This window comes from Vipera berus, assembly GCF_964194415.1.
Source record: "Vipera berus genome assembly, chromosome: 3".
NCBI lineage: Eukaryota > Metazoa > Chordata > Lepidosauria > Squamata > Viperidae > Vipera > Vipera berus.
In genome coordinates, this window is record NC_138204.1 from 138,644,343 (window position 1) to 138,655,969 (window position 11,627).

Genomic DNA, 11,627 nt, shown 5'->3' on the forward strand with positions numbered 1-11,627 from the left:
TCCTCTTTCTATTTGGGATACTGATGTAACTTCTGCCTCCTGACTGAATTTTGATGCAAAGGTAGCTGTGAATCTTTTTGACAAGCATTAGGTAGCATGCGTGTGACTTATATCCACAACTGGAACTAGATAAATGCCAATTTCAACCATGGGGTTGGATGTGTAGTTAACTGCTGAAGAGCAGATTTTAGAGGCTTTCAGTTAGAATAAAAACAGGACTAAGTTTGAACAACTGCCCAATTTTGACAGCTTCAGAGCATGGCTGACCCTTGCCTAAGGATAGCATTTGGGGTCATTTCATTAAATCTCCAATTAAAGCCCTGAACTAGCGTCATCCACTGTGCACTTTAATAAGTCAGTCTCATTATTTCTTCTAGCTTCTTTTATACAATGCCATCGTGTAGCATTAATCATACAGCAGAATGCTCAAGTTATTGGAATTTTGCTTCTAATCAAGGGCACCCCCCAAAAAAAAGAAAGCTGAAATATTAACAAATGGAAGTTGAAGAGATGAAAACAAATTTCCTTGCATAAAATCTGCTGCCTATTTAATGTGAAATCATTAACAGCAAAAAAAAGGGGGGGGAGGGGGAGGGAAGAAAAAAGAAAAGAAAAAGCAGCAGAAGCAGAAGCAGATTTCAGGTTTCTAGGAATCGTCTGAAAGGAAAATTTGCAGAAGTTAATGGTTTTCGTTACACTATAAAAAGAAGAAGTAAGGATTGTTGTATATTTCATATTTGTTTTACCAGATGTTTGTTTTCATGATGATTTTTAGTTATGAATTTTTCTTGTGGTCTTTAGTTTATAACACTTTGAAAGAAAGTGAAACATCCACATTTTATTTCAACTGCTTTCTTTCCTATTTTTTTTTTTTCATTCTGGCTAATAGTGATGCTTAACCTGGTTTAGCTACAATACGTTATTCCCCATGTTGCTCAGTTCTAGTTCTCACTTTCCCATATTGTTGACCATGATGGTAATTGTAATTCAGCAATATTTGTAAGATTATTCCCCATTCCTAACTGAAGTTATTATCAAAGTTATTATCGCTCCAGAGTTACTGGCTTCCATATATTTTCAAGCCATTTATCCATTTAGTAGGATACATTCTCAGTTTTATTTTCTTTAGCATAAGATCTGAAATTAGTTTTAACATAACTGCTGATGTCAGGCTCAAACATCTATCAAATACTGCTGTGGCTTCTGGTGACGATTCGTGGTGAACAAGGCAACCCTGAAGGAACAGGGATGACATCACAGTGGAGATCAGCAACCAGATAGTAAATTCTGGCTGGCAACATATTTGCAGAGAAGGAAGAGATTGTGAGATTACATATGTAATCTGGGCAGCTGCTCCTCATGAGTAGACCACAGGAACTGAACTTTTTGCAGTCATTGTGTGAGCTGAGCAGCTGAGAGTTGTGAAATTTCAATGAAGCTCACAGCCATGGTGTAACTTATAAAGACATAAGGTTCACAACAGCCTGGTTTCTTAATCACATTTGGATATAATTAATTTACAATTTAAGAGAGACTCTCTGAGTGGCAGGATCAAATTTCACTTGGTGAGTTATGTTGTTACCATAGAGGAAGATGTAACTTTTGTTGTTGTTAGTTGCGAAGTCGTGTCCGACCCATCGCGACCCTATGGACAATGTTCCTCCAGGCCTTCCTGTCTTCTACCATCTTCTGGAGTCCATCTAAGCTCACGCCTACTGCTTCAGTGACTCCATCCAGCCACCTCATTCTCTGTCGTCCCCTTCTTCTCTTGCCCTCAACCTTTCCCAGCATGAGGCTCTTCTCCAGTGAGTCCTTCCTTCTCATTAGGTGGCCAAAGTATTTGAGTTTTAGCTTCAGGATCTGGCCTTCTAAAGAGCAGTCAGGGTTGATCTCCTCTAGGACTGACCGGTTTGATCGCCTTGCAGTCCAAGGAACTCGCAGGAGTCTTCTCCAGCACCATAGTTCAAAGGCTTCAATTCTTTGGCGCTCAGCCTTTCTTATGGTCCAGCTTTCACTGCCATACATTGCAACTGGGAAGACCATAGCCTTGACTATACGCACTTTTGTTGACAGGGTGATGTCTCTGCTTTTTAGTGTGCTGTCTAGATTTGCCATGGCTTTCCTCCCGAGGAGCAAGCGTCTTTTAATTTCTTGGCTACAGTCCCCATCTGCAGTGATCTTGGAGCCCAGGAAAATAAAATCTGTCACTACCTCCATTTCTTCCCCATCTATTTGCCAGGAATTGAGAGGGCCGGATGCCATGATCTTGGTTTTCTTAATGTTTAGTTTCAACCCAAGTTTTGCACTCTCCTTCTTCACCCGCAACAAGAGGCTCTTTAGTTCTTCTTCACTTTCTGCCATTAGAGTGGTATCATCTGCATATCTTAGGTTGTTGATGTTTCTGTTTCTTTATATGTAACTTTATAACTGTACTTTTAACTTTGATAAAGAAAATAGGAAACAACTTACTTTTATCTTTTTTTTAACCTTCCTTTTCTATTTTTTCTACTTGTTTTATCTTTTCTTGCCTTTTCAGATTTTTCTTTGATTCTTTTCTTCTTTTTCTCTTTTTCTCATCTTATGTTAGTTTGTATTAGTTTTTGATCTTAAAAATCTTTAATAAAATTATACAAAGCCCTCACCTCCAGAATAATCCCAAAATCTATAAAATGCACATTTGGATAGATATGAGCCACAAATTCATACACTAGAAGACTCACAGGCTTAACTACTTTGAATGTTTCATCTGAAGTTTTAACTAAATCATAAATGGATGCAAATTAGAAACTTTATAAATAATCTCAACTGTCTTCATGTTTTTTACATGATCCTTCATGACATTTTTTTCTTTTTAATTGGAATTTTGCTCGGTTTGTTCCTTGTGTTCATTATATTATTATTGATTTGTTGTCTTATGTCCAAGACAAATATAAATAAATAACATCCATGGGAGGAAGACTAGAAGGACAGAATTTGTGTTGTGTCTTTGGCAAGTATGTTATTGGGGAATCAAAATTATATCATTTTAAGCATTTTCCATTTGTTGTAAATGCTTATGTGCACAAATATTTTCAAGAGGTTTAGTTACCACTGGCTTGTTATAGCAGTATAAGGAACATTAAGGGGAAATTTTTTCCTTGGCTCTTCTAGGAAGGTGTTCTTATACACCTACCATATCTAAACTGGAATGCAGAAATGTCTTAAGGTGGTATTCAATATTAGTTTCTCTTGTGTGGATGCTTATGTGGACACTTAAAAGGGCAAATAACTTTGCTCAACCTACATTTTACCCATCAAGCAAAACTCTTGATTTTGTTGTTTAAGGAGATTCTCAGTCATCCAGGTTATGGTTGTCCCAAAGGTGCTTTTTCAAAAAGCAACTGGGATTTGTTTTTGTTTTTTTTTCAAAAAAGGACAAACAAATGGGCTTTGTTTTTCACTAAAAACAAAGCCCAGTTCCCTTCTGTAAAAGCACCTTTGGGTCTTGATTTGGTTTTGTATGAAAAAAGGGAGGGATGAACCCACCAGACATCTGATAATATTTGTATCAATAACAGCATGTGTTGCAGGTTGTTTGCTTATTTCAATCATTGCTTCATCCAGGAAATGAAAAACTTGCTTGTCAGAAACTCAGATGGGAAACTTGCTTCCCCCCCCCTCCAAGAAATATATGTTTCTTTACAGCCTCACTCTTGTTGTAGTCACAGAGGTTTCTACTGCATTTGAGTTGAAGGACCTAGTAGAGGCAAGGCACAGAAAACTCTTCCATTTATTTAGCAGAGTCATAAGAAGACTTTCTTTTTTCATTTTTATCCTCATTATGAAATGCCTGCTGCCATTGCTTCAGGGCACTCGGGCCTGCAAACCGTTCCTTCTAAGCTAAGAGGACCCCTTTAGGCCACAGTGATTTGAGTGGGAGAGACAGAGAGACAGAGACAAAGACATATTGCTGATTAATACCAGAGTACTACAAGTGAACATGGCATCTCTCGCATGCGCGTTCTGTGCATGCATGTGAAGTAAGTCACTGATACGAGTAAGTTTACCCCATTTGTATTCTGTCCTTTTCCCAAGGAACTTGCATCATAAATGAGTTTTTGCTAAGGCTGCAAGAACTTGATTAAATCAGTGCAACTTGATTAATCAGATGAGGTTAGGCTTATTAAGTCATTAATCTATCAATTACATTTCCATATATTTGCATGTAGGTAAAACAATATTGAAGGAAAAAAGAGGCTCTGTTTTTAAATGTGTTGTAACAGGCATGAACATGAAGATGGTATTCCAACTGCTGAAGTGAATGAGGGTTTAATTTTTGAAAGAATATTTATCACCTGCAGGTATTGTTGATATTTTTTATTAAAGACATTTTTTCCAGTCTGAACTTTGGGTATAAGTGATTGTTTCAAAGGGTGAGGGGTTGCATTTAAATGAATCAATTAATTAATTGGACATTTCAGCTCTAGTTTTTGTTTAGATGGACAAAGTAGAAAGATAAGTACTGGTTCGCAACGATTAAGATTAGAATGTAGGCTGATTAAAATAAAAATCTCCTGGGTTCAAAGTCTGCTCCAACTGCTTACACACCACCCCCTCTAACTTGATTTTCTCTTTTCAAATGTCAACACCTCAGGATTTTTCTTAGCAGATGTCTTCAGGGCATTTTAAAGAACACATCTGTCAGACAACCACAATCCCACTTTGGGAGGAAAAAAATCACACTTGATGAGTATTGGCATCATTATACTCTGAGGCAATTATACAAGAAGAAGGGCAAAAAGAAGATACAAAGAATTTAAATTTTTAATTTTACAATTAAAAAAGTATTTTTTTGCTAAAGAAAGCTAGAGATTTTCCAGGAACTAACTTCCTTCCTTCCTTCCTTCCTTCCTTCCTTCCTTCCTTCCTTCCTTCCTTCCTTCCTTCCTTCCTTCTCTGTTCTATTTTCTTCACTCTCTAAGCATAGACCTTCTCATACCAAGACAGAAACACACACTTTCCTCCTCATCACCTTATCTACCAGCTATCTTACCTACCAGAGAGAAGGCAACAGTAAAAAACCATTACCTATTATGGATATTATTCTATTTATAGAACAACAATAATAAAAATAATATTTTCAGGCACTTCTACAAGGTTTAGCAACTTAGTTATGAGACACAGAATTTAAACTATCACAGACCGTTCATATGAAATTTGAATTTATTTTAGCATAAGCAGAATCATGATCTGATGGAATATGTGATCTTTGTGGAAACATAATTCTGAAACAGTGATATTGTATTTTCACAACTTTGTCAGTCACAAAAATAATGGTGTTTTAGGTCATTGTTTTGTTCATTCCTGTATTTCTTACACTGATAAGTAAGCTTACACTGAAAAATACTAATGCTGATAGCCTGAGTTGCCTGATTCTAGATTTATTAAATTATACAGAATCTCTAGGGAATAAAGCAACAATGATAAAATGGCAGAAACTTAAATTATTTGTTAGTTGCTTGATACTTTTAATCCTCCTTCCAATTTCATATGCTACTAGATATAACAAATCAATGTTAATGTCTTTTTTATAGAATTGATATTTCCCATTAACATATATAACACAATAAATCCGTGGAAATGTTCTTTACTACTTTTGACAGTTACGTTTTCCTCTCTTTAAACATATAGCCTTCTAAAACAAGTTTGGAAGAAATATAATCCTGTAAAAATGATAATCCTATTATTCATGTAAACCAAAAGGTACTAAAATTACTCAAAAGATCTCTAAATTAGGAGTCAGCTCTCCTTCCGATGGAGCCATATTTTCAGGTTAAAATAATAATTGCTGATACAAGCAATAATTAGACATGAATAATGTTGAAAGTAGCTTTTTAAAATAAAGATTAATATTTGAAATACTGAAACTGCAGTTATATTTAGAGTGTCTCTTCTCGGGGGAATGTACAAAATCTCTCTTGCTTTTGAGCACAAGTTACTGTCCTTCTATCTATACATCTTATTACAGAATCATAAAAGATAAAAACATCAAAAGATAAGTGTGTCCATTCTAGGATGAAATGAAGACTATTCACTCCCTTATTAACCTTCACAAATCAGATCAAATGTGCTGTAAGCTGAGAACAAATAAATCAGCTTAAATGGGGTATGTAAGAATCATCTTAAAGAGATCTATGATTCTTCTTTCAGATTGTCTGTTGTTTTTCTAACCCTGCAAATCATATATAAAGGAGAATACAAAATAAAATCTCTCTCTCTCTCTCTCTCTCACACACACACACACACACACAAACACACATACAGAAAGAGAGAGAGAGACAGAGAGAGAGACAGACAGAGACAGAGACAGAGAGACAGAGAGACATGCCTCTCAGTCACTTAATTAAATGTAAAATGCATTTTGTAGGATTTGGGGGGGATGCTGTCTAAGTTGGACAACTTTGTTAAAAATAGTACAAAAAGTTCAATCTGTATTTTTTAAAAAAAACAAAAACAAAACAAAACTACTTAGCATGGTGACTTACTTATGATACATTATTATCTTGGTCTAGGAAGCACCAAATCAATTTGATGAATTTCCTGACAATGAATTCCAATTTAGTCTTTACAATTTCAAAAACAATGTTTTCAATGAGAAAGTCTTTGAACTGAGATTTTTCTAATGGTTCCCCACTTCTGTGAGGCAAGGGACATGAAGGCTTGTTGTTTTCTGTTGAAAAATATTGGAAAAAAATATTTAGGAAATCTTTATTAAGGGAAGCACCGTGGATGTCTTAATGTATTCCATTTCTTTTTAATTTAACTTTCATCATTATTATCATCATCATCAATCATCCCAAGGATGTGTAGTATATTGTAGTGTAGTGGTGGCTCAGTGGTTAAAGTGCAGTATTGCAGGCAAACTTTTCCCACAGCCTGGAGTTTGTTCCTGATGGGGCTCAAGTTGACTTGGCCTTCCATCCTTCTGAGGTCGGCAAAATGAGTACCCAGTTTGTTGAGGGCAATAAGCAAATACTGTATACATTGTAAACTGCCCAGAAAGTGCTGCAAAGAGCTATGGTTTGTTATTGCTATTGCTATTTGATGACTATATTATAAATTCCCATGGGTCTTTTGATTTGCTAGAAATCTGATGAATGAATGAATGAATGAATGAATGAATGAATGAATGACAGTGTAAAGACAATCTAAACCCTGAGCAAACCTTCTTGGAATATCAAGCCAAAAGAATGACTGAGATCATTTTGCCCTGCTCCCAGTCTGAAAGAATAAATATATAAAAGTACTTACACACACACACACACACACACACACACACACACCAGATACATTCCTTGACAGAAGAATCAGTGCTCTCCCCCAGAAAATTCAAAGATTGGATTCAAAGGTCTGCTCTCTGGGCTTTCTGGGATCCATCTTTCCTTGCCATCATTTGTAGGGACTGCATAGATCAGAATCGTATGGCACTTTTACTTCCTGATTTAATATGATATGATGTGATGACTACTGAACTGGTCAAAGCCTCACATGACATCCTATTGTTAAATCATTTAGTTCAGAATTGTCTATGTCACATTCACTGTTCTTCATGGTTTCACACAGGCATCTTCCTCAACTCTTACCTAGAAATGCTGGGAACTAAACTGGAATATTATTTGCATACAAATATTAAACTGAGCTACAGCAATAGATGGAGCTGATTAAAGTTCTCAGAGCACTACTAAACCACAGCTTTTTCATATTTTAATGGATATAGAATGGTAGCTGAATTTGATACGGTGAGTTAATCTTTGATTTGATCTCTTTTTAGGCATGGTAAAACACCCAGTACATCATTCGTAACTAACAGTCTACAAAACATTTCTGCAACTTTATAAACATCTTTGCTATATTAGATTGGATACATTGAACTGATCTGAAAATAACTTCTTTCATAGGTTTAATGTTAGGCTTGGTGTTCCCATTAATTTATGCTCTCCCAGAATTCACACATAACATTTGGTTCGTGCTATCTTTAAATGTAGGAACTTGTTTGAAGAACCATTTTTGTGCAGTGGTTAAGGCACCAGACTAAAAACTTGGAGAGTAGGAATTTTATTCCTGTCTTAGACAGAAATCTAGCTAGGTGACCTTGGTCCAGACTCTCCCTCCCTCTCCCTCTCCCTCCCCTTCTCCCTCTCCCTCCCTCTCTTAGCCCTAGAAAGGAAATAATGGCAAACCACTTCGTAAATCTTGCCAAGAAAACTGCAGACACTTATAGTCTGGAGCTGTGTATTACTCACAAGGGGGCAGAAGTTTTCCCTTCATTTTACACACACACACACACACACACACACACACACACACACATATATATATATATATATATATATATATATATATATATATATATATATATATATATATATATATATATATATATATATATATATATATTTATATATATATATATATGGATCTTTGGTTATTCGGGTTTTTCCCCGCGTAGAACTAAAGGTGTAGGGGCGACCATGTTTCACCATGGAAACAGAAGCTAACAATCAACTTCCCTTCCTTGATGTCTTAGTCTACAAGAAATCCAACGGCTCCCTAGGACACACTATCTACCATAAAAAAACACACACAAACCGCTATCTGAACGCACTCTCACACCACCACCCAGCACAGATCAACTCCGTAGCCAAGACACTCATCTCCAGAACAAAACACCTAGCTGACGAACAACACCAAAAAACCGAACTACACACTCGCACTAATGTACTAACAGCCAATGGATTCCAAAGAAACACGATTACCAACTTAATCCGAAGAGAGACACCCACAAAAACCCAAGACAGAGAACAAGAAAATGGCAAAGCCCTCCTCCCATACTTAAAAGGGACCACAGACAGAATCAGCAAGGTCCTCCAAAAACACAAAATCAAAACAGCATTCTACACAGACAGAAAAATATCCACCATCCTAAGAAACCCCAAGGACATAATTGGCTTAGAAAACCAAGGAGTATACGAAATCCCATGCACCACCTGCCCCACCACATACATCGGACAGACCAACAGAAGAATAAGTGCACGCATTGAAGAGCACAAAAACTCACTCAGAAAAGGAGAACAAACTTCATCCCTGGTCCAACACTTTGAAGCCACGGGACATGAAATTGATTTTAAAAAAACCAAAACTATCGCCAAAATTGAACATTTTAACAACAGAATAATCAGAGAAGTCATTGAGATAGAAAAACGCCCCCACAGCATAAAAAAACGAGATGATACCTCTCGCCTACCAACCATTTGGAAACCCGCCTTGATTGACAGACGAGTCCCAACCACCAAGAATGATAGACCCAAAGTCATGATAACACCACATGACATCACCACCACACAACCATTCAAAAAGCAAATTCGAACCCACAATGATAACGAGGCACAACCACAAAACAGAAACCTAACTACAGCTGCAACATCAGCCACTTTAAACCCCTCCAAACCACACAATAAGCAAACTGACACCCACTATAAAAACATGGCACCACCACAAACACGAAGCCGAACAAAAGCAGCACAACTCACCAGCTCAGGTCTAAGGCTGGCAGCTGAGACCAGCCCATCCACTCAAAACACACCCCCACCCAATCAGAACACACCCACCATTCAAAACACACTCCCACCCAATCAGAACACACTTACTCCCCCACCCAATCAGAGCACACCTCCACCCACAGAACACACCCCCTCTGGCAGTTTAAAAAAGAGGAACAAACAGCCACATGCTTCTCCCAGAAGAAGGAAGCAGAAGCCACCAGCCTGATGATGACGGATGGGATTCCATCGAAACGTCGCCCCTACACCTTTAGTTCTACGCGGGGAAAAACCCGAATAACCAAAGATCCACATACGAACACCCGCGAAAACCTCAGAAAACAAATATATATATATATAGATAGATAGATAGATAGATAGATAGATAGATAGATAGATAGATAGATAGATAGATAGATATAGATATAGATATAGATATAGATATAGATATAGATATAGATATAGATATAGATATAGATATAGATATAGATATAGATATAGATATATAGATATATATATACATACACACACACATATAAATATATATACATACATACATACACACACACACACACACACACACACACATATATATATATATATATATATATATATATATATATATATATATATATATATATATATATATATATATATATATATATACATACATACATACATACATATATATATATATATATATATACACACACACACATGACATGGATGTAACAAAGGCAATGTAACAAGTCAGGCCACAGTATTTTCTGTGCCTAAGGCACAGAAACAGTGTCAGCAAGATGATAGTACCACAATGTTTGGAGTTCTGAACATGGCTAAGGCAACCCATGGTTTCCATGGGTTCAAGGCACAATGAAAAAACACTATCCCCAGCAGGTTCCAGACATGATGAAAGCAACATGGTCTCAATTAGTTCAAGGCAACGTGGCTTTAATGGGTTCAAAGCAACGGCAACATGACTCCAGCATGTTCCAGGCAGCTTAGCATCAATGAACACAACAAAAGTGACTTGACGTCAATGGATTCAAGGCACAACAACAATGGTACAACTTCAGCAGGTTCAAGGCACAATGAAGGTAGCTTGGAATCAGTGGGTTCAAGGCATCACAATGGTAACACGGTCTCAATGAGTTCAAGGCAATCAATTAAGAGTAATCATGGATGGACAGATTACGAATTGTTTTCTCCAACAATCCCCAGGCTCCAAACACTGAATTAAATAGGTGTTACCTGTTGTGCCTCATTAGGAGGGGTGAGACTGCTTCTTCACAAGTAGCCTTGCCAATGTCTATTGCACCTCCCACCACTCAGTTCTTCACAAACCTGGATTGGATGGGAGTGGTACTTCCTCCTCTTGTCATATGGCCAGCTACAACTGTGCCTCTTTGGCTTGCACAGGCAGCTGATCATTTGTGCTAACTGGACAACTAGATGTTCATCCAACTGCTCTCTCCCTGATTTCCCCTGGCATGGCCTCCATCATCCAAACCTGCCACAAAACCTTCCATGTCTTCCTGGTGTTCCCCATAGTCAGATGTCCTTGGGAGCAGCTCTTCCTCATCATCACAGCCCCTCCCCCTGTGCCTTCTTCCTGACCCACACAACCTCACATGAACCTTATTTGACTTATATTGCACCTCTTGCACACCTCCATGCACCCTCTCCAATCCCTGCTGTACCTGCACACTTTTCCCAACTCATGTGCACTCTCAATCACCGCAGGCACCCTTTCCAAGCAATACTACTACCTGACCAGAACAGCATCTCTCACACGTCCTTGTGATACTCATGCATTCTTCTTGACCAGTACCATAGGAAGGAAGGAAGGAAGGAAGGAAGGAAGGAAGGAAGGAAGGAAGGAAGGAAGGAAGGAAGGAAGGAAGGAAAAATACTGATGCTCCCTGCCTTCTTCTTACTAGGAAAGTCAATGGGGAAGCCGGTAGAAAATTACAAAATCACTCCCATTTCCATTGCTTTTTTTGATTGCTCATAGTCATTCTGTTTCTCTGGTTAGGCAAGAAAATATCT

At 37.6% G+C, this 11,627-nt stretch overlaps 1 long non-coding RNA gene across 1 annotated transcript; it reads right to left on the reverse strand.

The window, feature by feature from the left end:
- Positions 1–2,492: 2,492 nt before the first annotated feature.
- LOC308664921 lies at positions 2,493–3,264 on the reverse strand. Its single transcript, XR_014025783.1, has 2 exons — positions 3,173–3,264; positions 2,493–3,141 (listed from the first exon to the last, which is right to left on the reverse strand). It is a non-coding gene; the product is annotated as an uncharacterized lncRNA (long non-coding RNA).
- Positions 3,265–11,627: the final 8,363 nt, after the last annotated feature.